We start from the raw sequence: 26,750 nt of genomic DNA, 5'->3' as shown, positions 1-26,750 counted from the left end.
GCATGGAATAGGTAAGCCTAGGCAGCAGGTTAAATGAAAAATGAGTGTGGGCTGGGGAGGAAGAAAAAAAAAGTAGCCAAAACAAAACTGGGAGTACAATTGTGTTATTAACAGACACAAGGAACACATGGTAAAACAAGTTTGGAAAGTAAGATTAGTTGAGGTTAACTTAATGTTTAAGTTAGTGTTGCATAAACAATATGTTTTGTAATGTAATAATAGACTGAAGTCTATTTTATCAATAAAAGCACTTTAAAACTGAGGCAAAAGTGACAAGGCAAAGATGTGAGTGTGGTCATTGGGTAACTTTCTTAGTTATATAATATTCATTGTAATATTTTAGAGTAGTAGTAGATGGAGCAGGGTTTAGAATCATTAAAATGCAGAATCAAATTTTAGTAAGGATAAAATAAGTCAAATCTATTAGTAAAGTCAATCTTATTTTTCAGCATAAACTTAAAATATGTTGTGTGGTTTATGTTTCAGAATGTGTATTATTTTAACTGTATGACTTTGATTCTTTCAAATGAAGCCTTCTTAAATGAGGAAGTTTAAATAACTGTTCACTAAGGCAATTATATCTGCCAAGAATGCCAAGAAAAGTCTGACTACTTTTACTGGTCAGGCTCCAGTTGTTGAACATGTGCTGAAACCCAGGCAGGCTGAATTCAAGGAGAGAATCATCAATCCTTCAAAATTTGAGTTATTTAGTAATGCAAAAGATTTTATTTCATGCTTTTAAGGGTTTTCTAGGAATAGCAAACAAAACTGCTTAAAATATCACATCAGGAATATAAACTGCATTAGTTTGAATACTATGCCTGGCTGCTTAAAATAGACCAAAAAAAGTAATGCTAAAACCAGATTTTAGAGAAATCTACTTAATCCATGAGGATTGACCAAAAAATTTCTTTTCGTATCAGTTTTGTACTATTGTAGAAGACCATGCATGGGTATTGATCTATATCAAGTTTATAAGAGTTCTACTCAGTTAAGGAATTCAGTTAGGTAGGATATAAAAATATTCAATACATTTAGAGAAGATAATGCTGAAAGTGATTATTACAGTGGTTTCAGATTTATAAATCTATCTGTGATACTTTAAAGTGATAAATTCATATTTTTGTACATTGAGGAAGAATTCTTTGTCCTCAAAACATCATTTCTTGGTCTTATCCTTGATCTCTAAATATGTAAAGTAAAATTCTTTTCTTACATCTTAAGCTCCAACAAACAGAATTAAAAATAAAAGTGATGACTTTCATTGATTTGGGAAAAAACAGAAACTGCACATGCAGATTTTATTTAAAAATGAGGTCAATGTTTCAGAGAGGTGAAAAGCAACATTTCATTATTATTATCCTGCTGGATAGTAAATATGCTTGCTTTGGTTTTAGATATAGTTAACATCTTTCTGTTATATACAAAAGTTATAGAATATTCATAATATAAACTTACTTAGGCTCCTAAAGAGTTTTCTATAATCAATTATATAACAGAGGTTAGTGTTCAATTTTGCAGTCAGAAACATTGGTGGACTCTGACTTTTAATACTGGGCTGGTTGAGAAAGACCTCTCATCTTATATTTCCTTTTCTGTAAAATAAAAATGTTTTTAGAACTTCTCTCAAATATGACTGTTAAATGAAATACTGTATGCAATAGCACTGAAGTACAAAACAACTTCCCTTTAGTCCTTTTTCCATCAAAATAGATTTTGAATAAATGCCTTAATTCAAGTCAAAACTAACTTACTGCAAAATTGTCATTTTCAAAATTCAATTTATGCCCACTCACATTTATTTATTGTATGTTTATTGTTTATCTTAAAACAAGAAGTGAAAGAGAATCTGTAATAAAAAAACAAAAAACTCATGCAAAGTCCAGGACCAGATGGCTTCACTGGGATGTTCTACCAAACATAAAAAGAAGAACTGATACCAATTCTTCTCAAAGAGTTCCAAAAGACTGAAGAGGTGGGAATACTCCCACAGTCATTCTATAAAGTCATTCTATCATCACCCTGATACGAAGATCAGACAAAGACACTACCAAAAAAGGAAATTACAGGCCAATATCTTTGATGAATATAGATACAAAAATTCTCAACACAATATCAGCAAATTGAATCCAACAGCACATAAAAAGAATCATACAATATGATCAAATTACATTCATCCCAAGGTCACAAGGATGGTTCAACATATGCAAATCAATCAATGTGATACACCACACCAACAAAAAAAAGGCACAAAACCACATGATCATCTCAATAGGTACAGAAAAAGCATTGATAAAATTCAACATCCATTCATGATAAAAACTCTCACCAAAATGGATACAGAGGGAATATAGCTCAACATAATAAAAGCTATTTATGAGAAACCAAAGACAACATAACACTCAATGGTGAAAAGCTGGAAGCCTTCCCGCTAAAATCTGGAACAAGCCAAGGATGCCGACTCTCACCATCTCTATTAAACATAAGATTGGAAGTCCCAGCCACAACAACCAGACAAGAAAAAGAAAAGGTATCGAAACTGGAAGAGAAGAGGTAAAATTGTCAATATATACAGATGTCATGATACTATATATAGAAAACCCTAAAGACTCCACACAAAAACTACTAGAGCTGAAAAATGAATTCAGCTAGGTAGCCAGATATAAGGTTAACATACAGAAATCTGCTGCATTTCTTTACACTAACAATGAAACATCAGAAAGTAAAAAAAAAAAAGTCCTTTTAATATTGCATCAAAAAACAAACAAACAAAAAACTTAGGAATAAACATGACCAATGAGGTAAAAGACTTAAGCACTGAAAACTATAACACTGATAAAAGAAAACTGAAAATGGTTCAAAGAAATGGAAAGACATCCCACACTCTTGGATTGGAAGAATTAATACTGTTAAAATGGTCATACTACTCAAAACAATCTACAGATTTAATGGGATCTCTATCAAGTTACCCATGACATTTTTCACAGAACTAGAACAAGTAATCCTAAAATTTATATGGAAACACTAACGATACAGCATAGCCAAAGCAATCCTAAGGGAAAAGAACAAAGCTGGAGGCATAATTCTCCCAGACTTCAACCAATGCTACAAAGCTACACTAATCAAAACAGCACGGTATTTGCACAAAACCAGACATAGGGATCAATGGAACAGAATAGATAGCTTAGAAATAAACCCACACACCTATGGTCAATTAATCTTTGATAAAGGAGGCAAGAACATACAATGGAGAAAAGACAGTGTCTTCAATAAGTGATGCTGGGAAAACTAGATAGCTACATATAAAAGAATGAAATTATAACATTCTCTAACACCATATACAAAAATAAGCTCAAAATGGATTACAGACCTAAATGTAAGACTGGATACTGTAAAACTCCTAGAGGAAAACATAGGCAGAATGCTCTTTGATATAAATCACAGCAATACTTTTTTGGATTCATCTCCTAGAGTGATGGAAATAAAAACAAATATAAACAAATGGCACCTAGTTAAATTTAAAATCTTTGCACTGCAAAGGAAACCACAAAGAAAATGAAAAGACAACCTATGGACTGGGAGAAAATATTTGCATACAATGCAACGGACAAGGGCTTAATTTCCAAACTATACAAACAGCTCATACAACTCAATATCAAAAAAAAAAAAAAAAAAACCCAATCCAAAAATGGGCAGAGGACCTAAATAGACATTTCTCCAAAGAAGACATACAGATGGCCAACAGGCACATGAAAAGATTCTCAACATCACTAATTATTAGAGAAATACAAATAAAAACTACAATGAAGTATCACCTCATACTGGTCAGAATGGCCATAATCAAAAAGTCTACAAATAATAATTGCTGGAGAGAGTGTGGAGAAAAAAGAACCCTCCTACACTCTTGGTGGGAATGTAAATTGGTACAGCCACTATGGAGAACAGTATGGAGGTTCTTTAAAAAACTAAAGATAAAGTTACTATATAATCCAGAAATCCCACTCCTGGGCATTTATCCAAAAAAGACAAAAACTCTAATTTGAAAAGATACATGCACCCCAATGTTCACAGCAGCACTATTTACAATAGCCAAGACATGGAAGCAACTTAAGTGACCACTGACAGATAAACGGATAAAGAAGATGTGATACACACACACACACAATGGACTATTACTCAGCCATAAAAAAGAATGAAATAATGTCATTTGCAGCAAAATGGATGTAAGTCAGAAAGAGGAAGACAAATATACGATGTCACTTATATGCAGAATATTAAAAAATGATACAAATGAACTTATGTACAACACATAGACAGACTCATAGACATAGAGGGGGTAGGGATAAATTAGGAACTTGGGATTAAGAGATACACACTACGTTATATAAAATAGATAAACAACAAGGTCCTACTGTATAGCACAGGGCACTATATTCAATATCTTATAATAACCAATAATGGAAAAGTATCTAAAAAGAATATATATATATGTGTGTGTATATATATATATATGCATATATACATATATAACTCAATCACTTTGCTGTACACCAAAAACTAACACATTGTAAATTAACTATACTTCAATTTAAAGAAAGAGTATTATTAAACTCTCACAAATAGTAAGTTGGTTTTATAGACAGTAATATATGTAGAACTTAAGAAACATAGTTTTGAGTGTAATAATATTAAATAGAATTATATCTATTGAATAATAATATTTTTGTAAATTAAAAATTCATCTGCATAAAACATTTTATAATTTGAAATATAACATGTCGAATGACATACTTAATATATATATCTCTTAAAATAACATATAAAGAACTGCACTTTTAGTTATAGACATTAATTTTTGTAGAAATAAATTGTACTTTCTGAAAAATGTCAGGTGCCAAAGGGAAACATCATACCTTTTAGTTATAAACCCTTGTTTTTTGGTGCATTTAATATTTATATACATCTTCTTATACTATCTATATGTGTAACTTTATAGTTCTTTGAACAACATTTCATTTATACTTTAACATTCTGAGTTGGATTTGTGTTGCACTATTCTTGGTAACACACATTTAAATCAGTTTGTAAATGTTGGGATTCTTGCCCATGTGGAGAACAATTAGGTTACTTAAACTAAGTGGTAATTTTCTAATTAATTCAATTAAATACTATTTAAGTGTATTTGTCTTGGGAGAGGATAATGTTAAAAACTATAGCTGGACTTGTAATCTGGCTGTGTGCCTAGAAACAGTGAACTGTGATATTAAGCAGTGACATAGTAACTGGGAGCAAATGGTAAGAAAAATTAAGCCATTGTGTCTAAGAGCAAAAAGCTACACATGGAGTGGGAGATTTATAAATTTGTCTTTAACTCACAGTCGTTTAAAAGTGTAACTGATCTGTGAATACTAAGACACAGGAATTGAGATTTGAAGTTTTTCTTACAGGATAGAATTTGTTGTATATCAGGTTCAGTTGAAATTGTATATAGAGGGCTTACTGGGGCAAGTCGTTGGGGTTGATACCAAGAGGGAGTGAAGGCAGCCCAAGGAGCTCTGGAGCTGGCAGGACACTACAGAGTTGCCCTGCACTGTGGTGAGGCTAGACGTTTATATCCCCACACCACTCAATGATTGGTGCAGATTATTTAGCCCAGGGCATTTCTCGGCGAGGGACTCATTTGGGTGCTGGCAGCAGCCAACATTTCCAGCAGCTGTGGGAATGAATATAAGTTGTAAAAAGCCTATAGGAGTATTTTTAAAACAAGTTTTAAAAGCCTATTTGAACATAGTGATAACTATTAACAATTACTTGTGTTTTCAATCAAAAACTGCTTTTAAAAATTTTTAAATTTAAAACCTAGTTTATCTCAAGCCAAAAAGTTTAATTTTTTACTTTTTATAACCCTAGTAAAATAAAAATAATCATATTCAAATTTTTATTAAGCATTATACTTTGACACCTTTGTTGAAGATAAATTGACCATCTAAGAGTAAGTCTATTTCTGAATTCTCTAATCTGTTCATTTGATCTGTAAATCTATCCTCTCAACAATACTATAGTGACTTGATTAATGTAGTCTTGCTCTGAGTGTCAAAAATAGGTGTATAATCCCTTCAAATGTCTTATTTTTTTCATATTGTTTTGGCTATTCTAGATACTTTGTATTTACATACACATTTAAAAATCAGCTTCTCATCTTTAAAAAAGCCTACTAGCATTTTGACTGGGATTACCTTAACATCTTGATCAATTCTGGGAGAATTGCCATCTTAACAGTATTGAGTCTTTCAATAATGAACATCTTTTATCTCCCCATTTAATGTGGTATTCTGTAATTTACTTTGATGATATTTTGTAGCTTTTAGTTTGTAAGAGCAATACTTAAAAATATATACAACTTTACATATGTAGGTAGTCAAATCTATCAATATAGAATATTGGCCCAAAAAGTAGATAAATTCATTGATTTTAATATGCGTTTCTATCTTGGGCTCTAAAGCTCAGTTATTTTTTTCATTCCCTATTGCATTAAAATTACATGAAGTAAATGGCCTCATTCACATGTCTAGTTTCTCAGCTCAGATATCTAGAACGGATGAAGTAGCTGACTTCTCCCCCCAGGTGGTCTCTTTCCACATGGGACCACATCCTTAGGGAAGATAGACCAGGTTTGTTAAAAAGATGGCAGTGTTCCAAGAGTTAAAGCCTTATCAATTCTCATACTTGTTGATTTCCCATTGGTCAAAGTAGGTCACATAGCCATGCCCTGAGTAATCTGGAAGGGAACTACACGAGGGCATAAACACCAGAAGGCATGATTCATTGACAGCCATTGATCTAACAAACTTATACAAAAAATAACAGATGATGCCTAAATCTCAGCAACTTAGAACTTTCACATTACATTTCTATTATGGTATGGCTGTGGCTGTACTCCACGATAACATCACTCTGGAAATCTAGTGCACAGAGTATCCCCAATCTCAAATTACACTCATATTTCATAGGCCAAAACAAGTTGTTTCACCATACCTATTTTAACAGAAAAGAGATGCTTTATTCTACCTTGCAGAGGGATACTTCACACCAAATATGTGTGTATGTACAGTTGAACACTGTATAACATAGTTCAATTCTCACTAACATTTGATAAGGTCCAATTTATTAATGTTTAGCTATCTAGATGCAATAAAATGGTTTCACATTATGGTAATACTTTGCATTTACCTGATAACTGACAAGTATATTAGCTGTTAGATACTATGTTACAACTATTAGTAGTTCTAATAGATTGATTTGCCCTTTAAGTTTTCTTTGCTGTTAAATGCTGATGTATGTATTTTGCCTATTTTTATTAGGTTTTGTATATTTTGCTTATAGATTCTTTGTTATTTTTCATGATATAATTTTGATAATAATTCTTTTTCAGATATATGGGGTTTACACATCTATTATTTTTTAAGGCAGATGAAGCTCTAAATATTACTTTTATTATTGATATAGTCAATCAGAAAAAAGATCTTCAGATTGGCAGCCTTGCTAATATTTTGTCCCAGAGGACAATTTGCCCTCCCACTTATGGACATCAGTGGACAATTGCAGGTGTCCTCAGGAAAAGCAAGCAGGTTATTAGCTGCAGAGAAAAGAAGAGACCAGAAGTCTTCATCTCAATGGGAAGTCAGAACTGAATAAAGGGAAGAAAAGACTGAACTGAGCATGCCTAGTTCCTTCTCTCAACTCCTCTATCAGGTAATCCCTTCTCTTCTCAAGAGGAATAAATAAGAGGTGGGGAGAGAATCCAGGTGTTAGGCTAATTAAAATCCCACAATATAAAAAAATGAAGCCAAGGTCTAACAGGTTCTTCAAATATCATCACCACCCAGCATTATCATATTTATTGATTCAATTCCTTAAATAGATATTGGAATTTTTAGATATTTAAAAGTTCTACTTTTAACAGTTTTATAAAGTGTTTTTCTAAGAATCTATTTCATAAAAAATTTTCCTTTGCATAAAGATGTTTATATATTCTCTTATCTTTTTAATGTCTGTAAGATCTGTAGCAAAGCTCCCTTATCCACTCACTAAGAATAATTAATGTCCTCTCTTAATTCTATTTGATCAGTCTTGCTAGAGACTTTTACATTTTCATAGTCTTCCCCCAACCCCAGTTCTACTGAGAAAGAATTGACATACATCACTGTATAAGTTTAAGGAGTATAGTATTATGGTTTGATTTACATATATTGTGAAATAATTGCCATAGTAAGTACAGCTACCATCCATCTTCTCACACAGATTTAAAACAAAAAAAAAAAAAGGAAAAAATAAAGGAAACAAACTTTCTCCTTGTGATGCAAACTCAGGATTTACTCTCTTAACAACGTTACCTTATATTATACAGCTATAGGCATCAGGTTGTACATTACATACCTAGTGCTTACTTATGACTGGAAGTTTATGGCTTTTGACCACCTTCTTTCAAAAATTTGTATTTTTTACAAATTGAAGATTTGCGGCAACCCTGCATTGAGCAAGTCTGTTGGTGCCATTTTTCCAAAATAATTACCTTTTGATTAAGGTATATATATTGCTTTTTAAGACTTATGGTATTGCACAATTAATAGACTACAGTATAAACATAATTTTTACATGAACTAGGAAACTAAAAACTTTTTGTGACTCGCTTTATTGTGATATTCACTTTATTGCAGTGGTCTCTAATCAAATCTGCAATATCTCGGAAGTATGACTGTAAATTTATTTCCTAAGTGCGCAAAGAAATATAATTAATTTTAATTTATTTTTATCTAACAAATGTGTAAATATATCTTGTTAATTCTAAGAATTCATTTGTGTATTATTTTGAATTTCCTATGTATATAATCATATCATTTGAAACTGAGATTTTTGTTTGAATTATTATAATGTGTATAATTTATAAAATAACCTTGTCTTTCTGAACTGATACTGACTGTTCATGTGATAGTAGTAATAATCACTTTACTTACAATGTAAAGGAAAGGTTTTCAATGTTCACTGTTAAATATGATAATTGCTTTAATTATTTATATATTCATTTGCCACTTAAAGCAGTTTCCTTCCATTCCTAGTTGTAAGAGATTTCATTTTTTATGATAAATGGATATTTATTTTAAAATATTTTATGCCCTTATTAAAATGATCATATACATTTACTCATTTATCTATTAATGAGTAACTTACATTGAATTTTTTAAGTAATAACCTAGTTTAACATAATCTGGAATAATTTGAACTGGGTCATTAAGTAATGTATTTTTCATAGAATAGAAGCTTCATTGTAGATTTTATTTAGAATTAAAATTTATATTATGAATGAAATGAGCCTGTAATTTCACTTTTCATTATTTCTTTTAATTTTTTTAGTATGACATTTACCTGGAATAATTTAAAATCTAAGTCACAAAGAAAAGAGAAGTCTTTTAAAATTGGAAACAAATAAAACAAATGAACTTAACTATATATTAAATTAGTGGGACAGCTATACATATACACAAAGTACTTTCTAAAACATTTAATTTCTTGATCTTTTCATTGAAAAGCCTAGAAAAATTTATTCTTAAACAGTGGATTGAATTTCTAGATCTTCGGCTACAACCTCTAAACATTATTTCCAAGTGAAAATAATGAGGGATCTTTTAAGAAATGTTTTAATTCAGATCTGGAGAAGAAATGTTCCAGATGGGCATTTTCTTGAACTAGAAAGCAAGAAAACTATCAAATTTTAAAAGCACCTTGTCCAAAGAACACAAAAGGCCACTCAAAGGTTTTGCCCCTGGCCCAAGATGAGACAATCTGAGAATCATAAAGATAATAATTTATATTTAAGAAATTCACGAATTCATAATAATTCAATATTAAGGTTGTTAGGACAGCAATGTGTGAATCTGAAAATGGACAATTTAAGAATAAAATCAAGCATTATCTCATCTACCCTTACGGATTTTATTTCAGCAAAACCAGTTGTTTAAAATTTTTTTGACAGAAAAATTTATCTAATAAATTCAGAAGTAAAAATGGAATTAAAATATTACCATTTTGCAATTTATAATGGGACAATGAATCTAAATAATAATCAATATGATATTAAATGATTACATGAAAATTCAGTGAGGAAACTTTATAGTGGAGTGATCAGGCTGAAGCACTTTATCCACTAATCAATGTTTACATTAATAAACATGGAACAACTGAGATTTTATGCTTCATAATTTAACACAATAGGAAGTACAAAGAATCATGATTATTTTTATCCCCCAAAGTTGATAATAACTCTAATCAAACCTCTAGTTATATTTGCCATTTTATAGGAAATATGATGAATAGAGAAACTAAGTAAACGATACCACAAAAATGCAATTTGCCAGACCAGATCTGAGTTAGCCTATAAGACAGATAACGTGGTATTTCTAAGAAATTAATGCTCTTTTTTAAAAAAAGACATCTCTAAAAGAGTTTTTGTGCAACTTTTTGTGATATGTATAAAGTATACATGGAAGTCTTCACTGATTAAACCACCTTATCTAATAAATTCATGCATTATCAAAAAGATCTGATGCATTCATTTTAAAACCAGATGTGTTTTTAACAACCACAGTCATGAATAAAAAGGTAATTGGGAAAGTCGCTTACTCTAAAATCAGAAAAAAATAAAATCACATAGCTTATTTTACTGATGCAATTTTTAAACTCCTGTAAAATACTCTTGTTATGGATCAAATAATACAGAGTTATAAAATCTGAGTGTTCGAAGTCTTAAGACAGTGTTGCTATATAATGTATTGAATGGCAGAGCTTAAAATCATCATAAATATGTTTCTATTCCCTATTTTCCTGCAGATTCTATCCATTTGGTAACTAATGTTTGACATATCATAGATTCAAAAACTGAAATCATAATGGGACAAATTATTAGAACTGATAAAATATTTTGTTTGCATACTCAGAAACATACAAAAAGTATAGTGTTTCCTTAAGACAACTGCTATAAAATTACAAACAATGATATCTCTTCTTTTACAAAAGTCGTAAAAACCAGTTCTACTCTTGTAATATCAATGACAATAGCACCTCAGAAGTAGACACTGTTTACTGAGACTAGACAGAGCAAAACAGAAAATAGAAGTTGTTCTTTCTCTATTTGCTAACCAGTCTTAAAATTGATATTCGTTAGTAACAGTCAAATTCTGCTTTTTATACTAACTTTAGGATATGCAGATATGTAACATTTTCTAAAAGAAAGTTTTTCTAAAACATCTATAGTCTAATCAATATGTATGTATAGTGTGTAGTATGTATAGTTTTATACATAAATAAAATGAGTCAAAGGATATTGTGATCTGGCCAAGATCACAATTATATTACTATATTTAAGTATATTTATGATGTGAAATGTGTTTATCACAGTTAAAATGTTTCAGGAACTATTCTATGTTGATTCGTGGGAAGAATGATCTTTTCAGGCAATCATCTATGGTCGAAGGAGAATAAATGTTGACCTCTCTGAATTGTGCTGCAAATGTATGAATAATACTGAACAGCAGAAACTGAACTTATGTAATGGCAATGCTGAGTCACAGCAAAAAAGTGATATATGAAACTATTAATGGCCCTCAGCAAGACTATCTCTTTTTCCTTGTGCCAATAACCCAAAAGATGAAATGTAACTCACTGTGAAGGACAAAAATAAATGTGTCAGATATGATATGTTAGTCCTAAAAATGAGGAAAAAGCACACTCTTTTGAATATCATATTAATAAAATTGATTAATTCCTCTCATCCCTTCCTCACCGTATCTAGAACAGTAATTTCAATGCATACAAATTCAAAGGTTTTGGATCACATCAGTCATTTTTCTTCACATAAGGAAATCATTTTAGCTGAGTTGTTCAGTTTTGGAGGCACTAATGATTTACTGAATTGTATTTTTTAATAAAATGGTATTTTTCATCACTGAAAGGAATGGTGACAACCTAAATTCTTGCTCATCACAGGTAATACACACAAAAAAATGACAAAGAAATATCAAGTCATGTGTGACCTTGGATAAACATATTCCTTTTATAAAATAGACCTAATTTTCCTAGTTTCCAAATTTAAGGAAAATGTGTAATTTATATAAAACTGATTAGAAGACTTAGGCAGTGTTTCATAAATGCACTTCTGTCATATATTAATAGCAGTGGAATAATTGACTAGAACTATTTCATGAGAATGTTAATTAACCATAATCAATCCCATGGCATTTTTTCCCCTTGGCAACAACAACAAAATAGCTTTAAACACAGAGACACGGACTAAAGAAGGGATTCTGTTAAGACTATGATGAGAAATTGTCTCCTTTCCTTTATGCTAAAAACATAATAAAATCTTCCTCTTCTGAGTCAAATGATAATTTGAGCTTACATGCAAATAAAGTTTTGAGTTCTAGCGAAAAAAGAGCTGGTATTTTACTTTCTCCCTCAGTATTTTTGGCAGGTGCCTGGAAAATAGATTAAAGAGCTTTCTTTGCCTCTTTTGTATCCTCAATTGAAATTTGAACAATATTTAACAATAATATCAAGTAATTTCACTAACCCACAAAAATGAATTGAGTAGGTTAGCTGAATCCTCTTTCTCTGTGTAATTCTTGGGGAATACCTGGAAAAGAGAGAGGCGGGAATGTTCCTTTATGTACATTTGCAGGGGAATACAGTCTCCCTTCTTCTGATGGTTCACATGGGGAGGGCTTGGATTTCCACCACTGTAATATCATCACAACCTTAACTAAAATTAAACTACAGTAAATAGGCAAAGAACAATAACAACTGAAAAAGAGACCATCAGATAAAATGAATGATAGTAGTACTAGCCTACAAAGATATTAATAACAAATATATGGCAATGGAAAACATATTTGTAATACAGATAATAAGCAAAGTGTCCTTACATGTTGTAAAGAAAAAGATGAAACATTAACAAAAAATAATGGTCAGGTATTATGAAGAGTAAATACACCAAAAAAATAAATACAAATCAGGAAACATAGCAATATTCAGAAAAATGCAAATAAAACAAATGTTGACTCATTATTGTCCTTTTTTATGTTTTACATGTTTCAAACTGTTAAAAAATTTAAAAGACATAAAGATGTTATTGCTTTTGGAGATTACTAGAAAATGACACTCATCTATTGCTTGTAAAAATGTCAGTTATTTTTAAGACAAGCAATTGAACAGCACAAAATAAAATTTATTAAAATAAATTTTCCTTTTAAACACAATATCCTGTACCAGGATATCTACTCCATAGAAATAAAACACATTACATAGCAATATAGGTATCAAAAATTTAATTGCAAGCATTGTTTTTAGTGGAAGAAAAAAGCAGAAATAAAGTAGATGACTATTATTTGAAGGATAACTATATAAATTGTGGTATATCTCCACTATGAAGTATTATTCAGTCATTAAAAATAATGAATTACACATAGACCAGTAGACGAAGAATTTCCATAAAATATTGTTCACTGAGAATAGCAGAAAAGATTGTGAAAATGTTTCCACTTGAAAAACATAAGATGACTAAAAAACCCTATGTACTGTCTAGATAGTTAAAATAGTTAACTTTATAGTGCTTCATACTAGATTCTTTATATGAGTTATTTGGTGGAACACTGGTTGGGTGAATGGATAGGAGTTAGCAAAGTCAAAAGAAAAAAAGACTATACCAAAAATTAGCAAGTTTGGTATTTGCATTTATGTTAAAAGTATTGTAAAAAATAATTTGTATAGTAGATGGCCTTAAAATAAGTCATTTTAAAATATTTGCTGATACTTAAATAGGCCAGGGTGGAGCTTTGGCCTGGTAAAAGTCCCAGTACACTTGAAGAATAAACAAAAAAATTGTTTGTGATAACCAGAGAGGCAGTAAAGGTAAAAGGTGAAACCCCAGTTTGACTAGTTGGGTGGAACTGACCAATCATGAAATACATTCTCATAGAATTTACAGATATAGCCACAGTTGCTTTCAAGATCATTGGTCATCATTTGTGTGAGCTCTAGTCTAATTACAAAGCTATAGACTATTGAGTACTGAGTCATCATGAGGTCCGGATTCCAACCCTGAAGCAGAATAAAAAGGAAGAGAGAGGCACAAGAGAGGGGAAGGAAAGGAGAGACATGGAAATTTGTCTTTAAGACACCTCTGGAACCTGCACTTTTGAGACACAGCTGCTTTTCAGAAAAGGAAGCCCTACTTCAGTTGCACTAACTCAAGCTACAATGTATTGGCCAAGGATATGACAGAAATGACTTTGTTCTGAAGAAAGACCTCAGATTTGATGTACAATCAGAAAGACATTGAGAGAGACAGAAAGGAGAAGGAGAGGGGGAAGAGGGGCGAAGAGAAAGTTGAAAGGAAGAAATTCTGTTACTGTGGTAAGGCTAGAGTTCTGGAAAATCAGAGTGAAACCATACTGTTAATCTCCAAACACCAGACTCCCTCAGCACCAGTTGCACTGTTAAATTAGAAATCTAAGACCAGAGTCTGGATTATGATTTTTTCAGTTAAAAAAGAACATGGCATCAGATTGCAGTTAGGGACTAACACATACTTCCTGTCAAATTTAAACAAATGCAGCTAAACAAGATATATCTAATGCTTTTCCTGGACCTGAAGAAGTTTTAATAATATATGTGGATGAGTCTGAGGTGGCTAAGAGTTGAACTTCTAAGTTAGATTGGAAAGTGTGGGAGGAAGTCAAGCATACTGGGGAGTCCTTCAAAGGAGATGCAAAGATTTAAATGCTCTTTTAATATCAATTTCTATAACTTACACTAATAATAAATACTAAAATATATTTAGTGCTTAAGTGTAAGGCATTATTCTAAGCCATTTACCTAGATTAACTCACTTCATCTTTCAATATCCCTATGAAGTAGGTACTATAATAATTTTTAATGACAGGACAAGAAAATTAAGGCACAGTTACGTGGCTTGACCAAGATCATATATTTAATAACTGACAGAGTTGTAATTCAAACCTAGGCAAACTGGCTCAAAATTCTGTGCTCTTCATCATTAAACTGAATACCATCTACTATGATAGCATGAAACTGGGTGAAAAGATAAATTATATTTAACAAAGGAGGTAGCTATGATGAAAGAGAAGGATAGGGAAAAACCTCTTTTGCTTTTTCCCATAAACCATTCTGGTCAGAAACAGAGTTGGTAAAAAGAGATCAGATCAGCGTACAGTAGCTTCCTCACCTGAGATTCTAGGAAGATATGCATGAAGCTCAGCAACAGTGAGATCTGGGGGAGGGAACTCTAAGTGCGCATCTCCTTGCATGTATCTTGTGGATATGCCAAGTTTTCTGGAGATCCCCCAGGGGAACAACCAGCCTGAGGTAGTGAGAGTTCTGTCACAATGGTGGAGGGAAATGGATGCATAGGTGAGACATGGGAGAAGTAGGTAAAAAGGATAGTCTCTCATCCATGAGATGAGATCAAACTTACATGTCGTCATGATCTAGTTATTGTCTTAGAATGTGACGAAATGCAGATTGTTATTTATTCCAGTGAGAGAAGAGGAAGAGGTCTTCCTTTTGCAATAATAACACTTTTTAAAAGCTTAAGCCATTAAGTAACTCAGGTGATTAATAATTTAGTAATTGTACCCAAATCTAGCTGATTCCAGACCCTGGCTCTTTAAATCATCAATGAGGCACATAAAATAAATATTTAAACATCTGAAAGTAGATGACATTTACCATACAGACTTTGTGAAATGAGTGAAAAGAATCCAGAATATAATTCTAAGGAGTAAAAAACAGTAGAAATAGTAGAGGTAGAAAAGGAAAAACAGAATAGAGTAACTGGTGTGAGTTGTCAGAGAAATGACTGATGCTCCAGAGACTGGGAACAGAGATTTTTGAGAATAGTTACTACCCACGTCAAATAACAAGGAGTCAGGCAAGATGAAGATTTTAAAATGTTCAATGGCTTTAAAATACCAGAGGTTTCTTTGGTTTTTGCAAATGTAAGAAATATGAAAAATATGTTGGTTATAATAAATATTGGTTATAAAAACTTAAGTTCAAATTCCTATCCCCACATCCTTCAAAATCCAAGTTAACAGTATTGTTTGGTCTAAAACAATGACAATATCTGATATGTTACTAAAGCTATTGTAATTAGTTAATGCAAGGGTCCCCAACACCCAGGCCGCGGACCCATACTGGCCCACACCCTGTTAGGGATGGGGCCTCAAAGCAGGAGGTGAGCGTCAGTCAAGCCAGCGAAGCTTCATCTGCCGCTCCCGATTGCTTGCATTACCGCCTAAATCACACACTGCACCCCTTCCACATCCGTCCATAGAAAACTCATCTTCCACGAAACGAGTCCCTGGTGCCAGAAAGGCTGCGGACCGCTGATTTAATGTATTCATAATAGTATTCTTGTTAGCACTTTAATATATTTTATAGAAAAAGTTTGAGAATATATTAAGGAACAAAACTAAGCAACCAACTACTCTTGTACTCATTTCACAAAGACATGCATTGCTGTTTAGTTCACTTTGAAATTCCAGCATAGAACAATTTGTTTGCTCAAGCATTACAATCTTAACTATGACAGCATAGCATTATCACCTCCCCCACTGATTCTCTCTTATTTATTCTGGTTAAAATTATCACCCTATTATTTTGGAGTTTTCTTAACCTTTTAATATACTTTGCTTGCTTTTATATTCCTCACAAGTATATGCATGTCCCCAGTATGTTAGTCAAAATCTATTCTTAGTAACCAGAAAAAAAACCAATAGAAACAAACATAGGTGATTTATTTACTGCTCAACATAAGAAAAATAAATTTGTCCCAAACTGGAATATCAGGAGAGGGTATAAAAATGCAGCAATGATGAATCAGGAAGAAACAGAAAATATAAACAGACCAATCACAACACTGATATTGAGAATGTGATTAAAAATCTTCCAACAAACAAAAGCCCAGGACCAGATGGCTTCACAGGTGAATTCTATCAAACATTTAGAGAAGAGCTAACACCCATCCTTCTCAAACTCTTCCAAAACATAGCAGAGGGAGGAACACTCCCAAACTCATTCTACGAGGCCACCATCACCCTGATACCAAAACCAGACAAATATGTCACAAAGAAAGAAAACTACAGGCCAATATCACTGAGGAACATAGATGCAAAAATCCTCAACAAAATACTAGCAAACAGAATCCAACAGCACATTAAAAGGATCATACACCATGATCAAGTGGGGTTTATTCCAGGAATGCAAGGATTCTTCAATACACGCAAATCAATCAACGTGATACACCATATTAACAAATTGAAGGAGAAAAACCATATGATCATCTCAATAGATGCAGAGAAAGCTTTTGACAAAATTCAACATCCATTTATGATAAAAACCCTGCAGAAAGTAGCCATAGAGGGAACTTTCCTCAACATAATAAAGGCCATATATGACAAACCCACAGCCAACATCATCCTCAATGGTGAAAAACTAAAACCATTTCCACTAAGATAAGGAACAAGACAAGGTCGCTCACTCTCACCACTCTTATTCAACATAGTTTTAGAAGTTTTAGCCACAGCAATCAGAGAAGAAAAAGAAATAAAAGGAATCCAAATCAGAAAAGAAGTAAAGATGCCACTGTTTGCAGATGACATCATACTATACATAGAGAATCCCAAAGATGCTACCAGAAAACTACTAGAGCTAATCAATGAATTTGGTAAAGTAGCAGGATACAAAATTAATGCACACAAATCTCTGGCATTCCTATACACTAAGGATGAAAAATCTGAAAATGAAATTAAGAAAACACTCCCATTTACCATTGCAACAAAAAGAATAAAATACCTAGGAATAAACCTACCTAAGGAGACAAAAGACCTGTATGCAGAAAATTATAAGACACTGATGAAAGAAATTAAAGATGATACAAAGAGATGGAGAGATATACCGTGTTCTTGGATTGGAAGAATCAACATTGTGAAAATGACTCTACTACCCAAAGCAATCTACAGATTCAATGCAATCCCTATCAAACTACCACTGGCATTTTTCACAGAACTAGAACAAAAAATTTCACAATTTGTATGGAAACACAAAAGACCCCGAATAGCCAAAGCAATCTTGAGAACGAAAAATGGAGCTGGAGGAATCAGGCTCCCTGACTTCAGACTATACTACAAAGCTACAGTAATCAAGACAGTATGTTACTGGCACAAAAAGAGAAATATAGATCAATGGAACAGGATAGAAAGCCCAGAGATAAACCCACGCACATATGGTCACCTTATCTTTGATAAAGGAGGCAAGAATATACAGTGGAGAAAAGACAGCCTCTTCAATAAGTGGTGCTGGGAAAACTGGACAGGTACGTGTAAAAGTATGAGATTAGAACACTCTCTAACACCATACACAAAAATAAGCTCAAAATGGATTAAAGATCTAAATGTAAGGCCAGAAACTATAAAACACTTAGAGGAAAACATAGGCAGAACACTCTATGACATCAATCACAGCAAGATCCTTTTGACCCACCTCCTAGAGAAATGGAAATAAAAACAAAAATAAACAAATGGACCTAATGAAACTTCAAAGCTTTTGCACAGCAAAGGAAAACACAAACAAAACCAAAAGACAACCCTCAGAATGGGAGAAAATATTTGCAAATGAAGCAACTGACAAATGATTAATCTCCAAAATTTACAAGCAGCTCATGCAGCTCTATAACAAAAAAACAAACAACCCAATCCAAAAATGGGCAGAAGACCTAAATAGACATTTCTCCAAAGAAGATATACAGATTGTCAACAAACACATGAAAGAATCCTCAACATCATTAATCATTAGAGAAATGCAAATCAAAACTACAATGAGATATCACCTCACACCAGTCAGAATGGCCATCATCAAAAAATCTAGAAACAATAAATGCTGGAGAGGGTGTGGAGAAAAGGGAACACTCTTGCACTGCTGGTGGGAATGTGAATTGGTACAGCCACTACGGAGAACAGTATGGCGGTTCCTTAAAAAACTAAAAATAGAACTACCATATGACCCAGCAATCCCACTACTGGGTATATACCCTGAGAAAACCATAATTCAAAAAGAGTCATGTACCAAAATGTTCATTGCAGCTCTATTTACAATATCCAGGAGATGGAAGCAACCTAAGTGTCCATCATCAGATGAATGGATAAAGAAGATGTGGCACATATATACAATGGAATATTACTCAGCCATAAAAAGAAACGATATTGAGTTATCTGTAGTGAGGTGGATGGACCTAGAGTCTGTCATACAGAGTGAAGTAAGTCAGAAAGAGAAAAACAGATACCATATGCTAACACATATATATGGAATTTAAGGGAAAATTTAAAAATGTCATGAAGAACCTAGGGGTAAGATAGAATAAAGACACAAACCTAGTAGAGAATGTACTTGAGGATATGGGGAGGGGGAAAGGTAAGCTGTGACAAAGTGAGAGAGTGGCATGGACATATATACACTACCAAATGTAAAATAGATAGCTAGTGGGAAGCAGCCACATGGCACAGGGAGATCAGCTCCGTGCTTTGTGACCACCTAGAGGGGTGGGATAGGGAGGGAGATGCAAGAGGGAAGAGATATGGGAACATATGTATAACTGATTCACTTTGTTATAAAGCAGAAACTAACACACCATTGTAAAGCAATTATACTCCCAAAAAGATGTTAAAAAAAAATGCAGCAATGACAAATTATGATGGGCACTATTAAAAAAGTTTCCATGGGAGCTGTAGGTTATGTTCCCTTGTAATTATGGTATATTAATTTCTATTTGTGTCATCTATATTAAAAAGTCTTCTTGCAAAAATTGTTGGCTGCTAGTGCTTATACTCATAACTTTAATAACAAGTTAAAATACTTAATATTGAAAACCACTTTATCTCCTACATCTTTCAACTAGAGAACAAAATATATTGTTTAAAGAAGTTAAAATTAACTAGCACTTTCATAAATTGAGTTCCTATTTCCATTTCTGTTACCATTTCTTTTCTCAGTTTATTTTAAATTATATTTGAGAGTCATTCCTATGGAGTGAAGTGCATCTGGAGTTTAGAGACACAGCTGCTTCCAGTTCTCCCTGTGCCATTTTGGGCAAGTTATGTATCACCTCTAAGCCTCAAGTTTCACATATGTAAAATGAAAGCAATATTCTAACTTACAGTGTATAGAAATCTTAAGCTAGATAATATCAGACTGGGTCCTCAAAATATTTACAGTGAGTGACTGTAAAGGCAGAAGGTTTCATCTAATAGAGAAGCCAGCAAAACATTTGGAAATCTTATAGAGCTTAACAAAAAAAAATGAAATTCAAAGTTTGAGACTGCCGAGGTAACCAGAACTTGCATGGCCAAAATCCCAGGGAGAAGGGAGTCACAAGAAAATGAGTCCAACACATTGCTGAATCCTTAAGCTCCAATCTTGTGCAGGTAAAAAAGCAGAAAATGAATGAAAATTACAGTGAAGTTTTCAGTGGTGTCACAGCTTTTAGGGGTTTCAGACAGTCAAGGGAGGAGTGTTAGTTAGCATCCTCAGGCGATTTATTTACTGGAGAGCTATAAGCTACCATGGGGAAACCACATATAGCCTGAGCCTCACAACAACAACAACAACAACAACAAAAAATGCCCTAAAACAAAGCAGGTAAATTAACCCAACAATGTATAAGGTGAAACTTCTGTAGAAGAAGATAAAATGTATCCATAATGTCTATAATTTTTCATATGCAATGTTAAGCATTCAAACCCAAACTATCAGATATATCATTAAGCAAAACCCAGAATACAGATAATAAAAATTAACTGATTGATGACCTTATGATTGTGGTTACCAGGGACAAACTTTAAAATGAATACATCTATAAATAAATATGAAGAAAAGTGATGCATATGTTAGTTTCCTATTGCTGCTGTGACAAATCACCACAGACTTAAAACAATACAAAGCCATTACCTTACAATTCTGGAAATCAGAAGCCTGGAATGAGTCTTACAGAGCTAAAATCAGTGTCAGCTAGGTTGGTTCCTTCTGGCAACTTTAACAGAGAATCATTTCCTGTCTCTTTCAGCCTCTAGAGACTGCTGGAATTCCATGGTTGTGGCCACCTCACTCTCATCTCTGCTTCTGTTCTCACACTGTCTTCTCTTCTTTGACCTCCTGTCTCCCTCTTATACTTGTGTTTTCATTGTGCCCACCCAGATAATCCATGATAATCTCCCTTTCTCAAGAATCTTAATGTAATCACATCTACAAAGTCACTTTTACCATGTAAAATAACATATTTACAAATTCTGGGAGAAGGACATGAACATCTTAGGGCAGCCATTATTCAGCCTACCACAGATGCTAAAATGGAAAATTCTTGTGAAAATAAGAATTTATAAAAAGAATCAAATGTAACTCTAAAACTAAAAAATGTGTTAATTGGAATTAAAAATAATAAAAATAAAAATACTTGTAACAACAAATTGGAAACGACAGTAGAAAGGATTAGTGAACTAGAAAAATAGGTCAATAGAAAATGTCCAGGCTAATGTATATAGAGAATTATAAAAGAAAGGCAAATAACTACAAATACTGAGAAGGCCTTACATATCTGTAACTCAAGCTTAGAATCCATGAAGAGCAGAAGAGAAAATGGAAGATAAATAATTTTAAGAGGTAACCCCCCCAATTTTTTTTAAAGCTACAAATTCAGAGAAATCTATGAGATATAAATAGAAAGAAAAATCACTTCCAAGTGTGTGATAAGATTAGTAAAAATGAACTACAAAGAAAAAACAGTGAGAGCAAATGGAAATACACTGTCTTCAAATGAGCTAAATAAGACTGCTAGGAAACTTCTCAAAAGAAATGATGGATCCCTCCCCCCCGCCCCCCTCTGCCACCAAAAAAAAGATCTGCCTAAAGTCCTTGTAGACCAAGCTAGAAGTCTATATTAACTGAGAATATCCTTCCAATGTTGAAGAAATAAAGAAATTTCAGACAAAATTCAACATACAAACCAATAAAAGTCATTATTTGTAATCATGTATGTATCCAGCATAACTTTGATACTAACATGGCAAGGACATTTTATATATATATATAAATATCTATCTATATCTATATAGATATATATCTCCACATATATGTATCCATTCTCTTTCTTATGAAAATATTAAGAAAAAATTAGGAATAGAATTTTACCAAACTGAATCTAGTTATCTAAAAGACAATACATTACAGTAAAGTTTGATAAGGTCCCAAAAAAATCAACTGAAATTTTAGAAGCAGTTGATTTTATTGGACATGACTGGAAAATTTTTAAAAATTAATTTTGAAGAAAGAAAATATTTTTCCAAATATGCTTATATATACATCTATATCATTTATTCAATAAATCTATTTATATTTACATATTCATATTTATTTTTATATTCAATAAATATAAACTGTAGGTATAGTAGACATCAGACTCTGTATTCAATGTTAGGCATCTGTTTTAAACAAGATTTCATTTCTTGCCCTCAAGTAGCTTGTAGTTCATTGAAAATATAGTTGAGGCCTAGTGATAGTGGTAAGAAAGAGAATAAAAGAGGGAGGAAATAAAAAGCATTTTCATTAAAGGGATAGACAATTCCTAAGCAGGTATTGGTGTGAAATAAAGTTAGAGTGATGAGTAGATCATACAGTTTATGTCTTATGCTGTTCTGTGCTGTCATTTCATGTCATGTGATACGATGTGAAATTATATTGAGTAGAGAGACCACTTACTAATGGCAGTACTTGGATTTAAGAGCCTCATCACATTTGTCAATTAAAAGATAACCTAGCTACAATGTGGCACACGGACTCGAAAACCCAAGAGGGGCTTCAAGAGTATAAAAAATTATCATGACACTTGTGAAAATTAATCAGAATAAACCAGGGAAATGACTGGAAATTTAAAAGAAGTATGTGGACTGTGAGGGAGAGGAGCAGTAGGAACTCTCATTTATTGCTGGTGGGATTGCAAAACAGTACACCCAGTTTGAAAGACAGTTTGGCAGTTTCTTACAAAACTAAACATACTCTTACACAGGATCTAATAATCATGCTCCTTGGTATTTACCCAAATGTAAAAAACTTAGGTCCATACAAAATCCTGCATGTGGATATTTATAGCAGCTTTACTCATAATAGTCAACATTTGGAATTTTTGGAATTCCAAAATTTTGGAATTTGGAAGCAACAATGATATCCTTCAGGAGGTGAATGAATAAAATATGGTACATCCAGACTAAGTAAAAAGTCATGAAACGACATGGAGGAGCCTTAAATGTATATCACTAAGTGAAAGAAAACAATCTGAAAGGGCTACATACTGTATGACTTCCACTATTTGACATTCCAGAAAAGGCAAAACTATGGACAATTGTTGCCAGGAGTTAGAGGAGAGAGAAGGATGAATAGGTGGAGCATAGTGGATTTGGGGGGCAACAAAACTACTCTTTGTAATACTATAATGGTAGATGCATGTCATTCTACATTTGTCCAAACCCATAGAATGTACTACACCAAGAGTAAACCCTAATGTAAACTATGGACACTGGATGACAATTATTTGTCAATGTAGGTTCATTAAGTGTAACAAATGTACCACTTTGGAGGGATTATTGATAATGTGGGAGGCTGCACATGTGTGGGGAAAAGAGGTATGTGGGCAATCTCTGTACCTTCCACTTAATTTTGCTGTGAACCTAACACTGCTCTGGAAAAAATAAAGTCTATTTAAATAAATCAATATAATTGCCTATTTAACCTGCAGCTGACTATAGACACATGAGTGGCCCTAGTCAAGACCAGAACCATCAGCTGGTCCATTAATTTGTAAGCAATAATAAATATTTATGTTATTAAAGAAATATGTTGAATTAGTATATTCAAGAGATCTTTAAACAGTAATAATCAGAGGTAGAAGATTAAATGAGGCAGGAGACAAAGATAATACTTATGTCTCTGGCTTGTTCGAATTTTATTTTTGTCATGCTCTGAACAAGTAGCTGGAACATATGGAAAGATTTTTTGTTTCCCTTTTCTTCCCTCTGTCATCACATCTAAAACATTTTCTACACATATACATGTTCTTTTAACTGAATAAAAATTATAACTTGCTATGAAAATAACAATAAAAATGATAATAGTTATCACTTATGGAGTACTTACGTTAAGTGTCCTGCACTGGACTTTGTGCTTTATATTATTTAATCTATAAAATAGCCTCTTGATAGAGAAATTATTTTTCTTATTTTACAGAAACCAAAACTGAGATTTTGAGATGTTAAGTCACATAAAAAAAGTCTCAAGCTTATAAGTGGCAGGATCAGAATTCAAACAAAAAAAGCCTAGCAAACCAGTCTTTTAAATATTTATTTATATCAATTATATTTCTGGGAAAACACATAACATCTTCCTGTCTTGGAACCTCTGACCTGTCTTCTTCATGTCTTCTACTTCTATAATTAGGGCAATATTCCTTGTCATACTTGCCAAATTCCTCTGAAGAGCTAGTTCTTGAATCTGTCTGCTCAAATCCTGATTTCCTTCCACTTACTGAACCTGAGATGTTACCACTTACTGAACTTGAGATGTTACCACTTACTGAACTTGACATATCAGCTGAATTATCTCTGTGCCTCATTAGCTCTTAATAACTGTAAGTTTGTTGTAAGGATTAAATAGTCACACAGCATTTAGCACAGGATCTGGCAAATAAAAGCTCAAGTAGATTTTGTTTTGTTTTGTTTTACCTTAATGTTATTCTCACCTTCATGGGCCTTTAAATAAACTACTTGAAAATTAACAGATCTTCCATTGCACATTGCTCATAAAGCAGTGGAGAGAGTTCAACTTTCCTTTCTCAAATTATCACTTTAGTTTAGGTTACTTTGGAAAGGTGAGATTATTAGTAAAAGAGGTAGCTATGTAAATGATGTAAATCAGAAGCTTAAATGTATAAAGTAACATCTTATAAACCTGGCAAGTGAATATTTCAGAAAAGCTAAATTGAACAGTTTATGGAAACAGCTAACACTGATATAGCACAATATGATAGAGAAAGGGACCCCTCAGAGTGTTTTATATATGTTAACTAATTTTATGCTTAGCATAAGCCTGTGAGGTACATACTATAATTATGCTCATTTTAGGGTAAGGAAACCAAGGTACATAGGTAAGTTACTTGACCAGCTAATAAATGGCAGAACTGGGATTCTAGATCAAGACCTCTGGCTTCACTCTTTGTGCTCTTAACCACTGTGCTAAAATTAACTATTCTTAACAACGCTGTATCTTAAATGCTGGATATATGGACTAAAAATAATAAAGTTTTCTATAAAGCTCAGGGTGTTACAAACATCAGTTACTGTCCTGAGGTTTAACCCAAGACATTATTATTTTAACTAGAGATAGCTACATCTTTAATGGAAAGAGAGCTGGAATCCTACCCACTATCTAACATGACTTTTGTCACTTTCTCTAAGATACGAGGAAATGTGTCATTGAAAACAGTAAGAATCAAATATACAATATTTATGACCATGGGATTAAAAAAATCTTTCGGTAGATGGTCTGGATATTATGATAAACTTTGCCTTTCCAGTACAAAGCTTCATATTTCCCTCACTCAACAAATTCACTAATATTGGCCCTCCTTTCTTGGAAAATGTATCTCAAACAGCAATCCCTGGAATGTCTTATTCCAAGGAAATGAAAACAGGCAAAAAGAATGAGAAGATGTACAAAAGGGGAAAAAATATCTGAATGATATATATTCAAAACTAAAAGACATTTTTAAATACTTAGGGAAAAAATGATTATACATAGATAATATGAAATTCTTTATATGTCATGCAAAATTATTACATCTAGTGCTACAGCCAGATTGGGATCTTGCCTTCAGCTTTTATCCTTACAATGTTCCAGCTCCTTGAGGATTAAGTGCAAAATCAGGAAGAATTTCTACTTTGGAATCTCTATTTTTCCTATAATATATTCAGACAAATTGATGTGTTTGCTGAGTTCATGGATTAGCTTTTTATCTTATTTTCTTTCCTTTCAGAAAGATTTTTTTTATGGATGTAAGTGTGCCTTCAAATATTTTTAATTTGTTGCTTCTAATATGCAAGGCTCTGGCAAGTGGGGGATAAACAGTGTGCTATAATTGGGACTAGATTAAATAGAGGTTCTTTGCTTGTCTGCAAAATTTCTCATCTGTGTTCTGTATAGCTAAGGTTATCTCCTAGGTAACTACCAGATAATTGATGTTTCTCTAACAGATTTTAAACATTCCTAAAATGTTCAGTTTTTAATAGTGTTCAACCAGAAAACAATTTTCTACCACAAATCTTAAGTTTATTTACTTTTGAAATTCCAATCCCTGTGGTTTTACTAAACTTCTAAGGATTTTCAAGAGTCCCAGTCTTGCTTGTCATTATTTAGTTTCTTATGTTAGTGTTGCAAATCATATATATATATTTTTTTAATGTATAATATATATTTTAAATATATATAATATATATTTGAAAGGAAAATTACATTGATTTACTTCTGTCTATTCACTTGTAATTAAAAAAGTCACAGAGTTATTTAAACTCATGAACCACTTCTCA

General features: G+C 32.7%; 1 long non-coding RNA gene across 3 annotated transcripts in view; it reads right to left on the bottom strand.

Annotated features, from left to right (window-relative positions):
- Positions 1-26,750, bottom strand: part of LOC141278701 (uncharacterized) — a 220,931-nt gene that overhangs the window by 92,358 nt on the left and 101,823 nt on the right. Inside the window, exon 5 of one of the 3 annotated variants that reach the window (XR_012331751.1) lies at positions 15,342-15,447. The exons of the other annotated variants lie outside the window; for them this stretch is intronic. This is a non-coding gene — a long non-coding RNA (uncharacterized lncRNA). Of the gene's footprint in view, positions 1-15,341; positions 15,448-26,750 lie in introns of those variants that run through there. 3 annotated transcript variants of the gene reach the window in all.

This window comes from Tursiops truncatus, chromosome 5, assembly GCF_011762595.2.
Source record: "Tursiops truncatus isolate mTurTru1 chromosome 5, mTurTru1.mat.Y, whole genome shotgun sequence".
NCBI classification, from domain to species: domain Eukaryota; kingdom Metazoa; phylum Chordata; class Mammalia; order Artiodactyla; family Delphinidae; genus Tursiops; species Tursiops truncatus.
The sequence above is the reverse complement of the archived record's forward strand: the minus strand, read 5'-3'. Positions and strand labels throughout refer to the sequence as shown.